Source organism: Myotis davidii, unplaced genomic scaffold (genome assembly GCF_000327345.1).
Source record: "Myotis davidii unplaced genomic scaffold, ASM32734v1 scaffold77, whole genome shotgun sequence".
NCBI lineage: Eukaryota > Metazoa > Chordata > Mammalia > Chiroptera > Vespertilionidae > Myotis > Myotis davidii.
In genome coordinates this window covers 5,634,720-5,635,196 of record NW_006289713.1, presented here as the reverse complement: position 1 = coordinate 5,635,196, position 477 = coordinate 5,634,720, and positions in this window count along the sequence as shown.

The window sequence follows — 477 nt, the reverse complement described above, 5'->3', positions numbered from 1 at the left end:
CCAGTCCCGTTGGGTCCTCTCAGCCTGGCCTCCCAGCGGGACTCAGACTCGGAAGACAGGCCAGGCCGACTGTGGGGTCTGCAGCAGCCCTGGGCGAGCCGTTCCTGAGTTCACGCGCCAGCCTCCTGGCTTCCTGGACTCGGGAACGCCAGCCCCAGAGAAAAGCGAACTCAGTCTTTTCAACTCAATTAGAACCGTCAGGGGCTTGGAGTCTAGCTAGGAAGGCAGGTGTCTCCTCCTGCCCCCCTCAGGCTCCGTCTCCTGGGGGGCGTGGGACCCCCAGGATAGGAGGTAGTAAATGTGTGTTGTTTAAGCCACTAGGTTGGGGTTTATTTGAAACCGCAGCCACAGGAGACCCCTTTTTAACTCAAAGCCTGGCCGTTTACCCCTCCCTGGGGCTGGCCACAGAGGTAATAGGAACCCTGGGGGCACAGCAGACTGTGTGGCTGGGGCACCCACCCCCCCACCCCCCGCCCG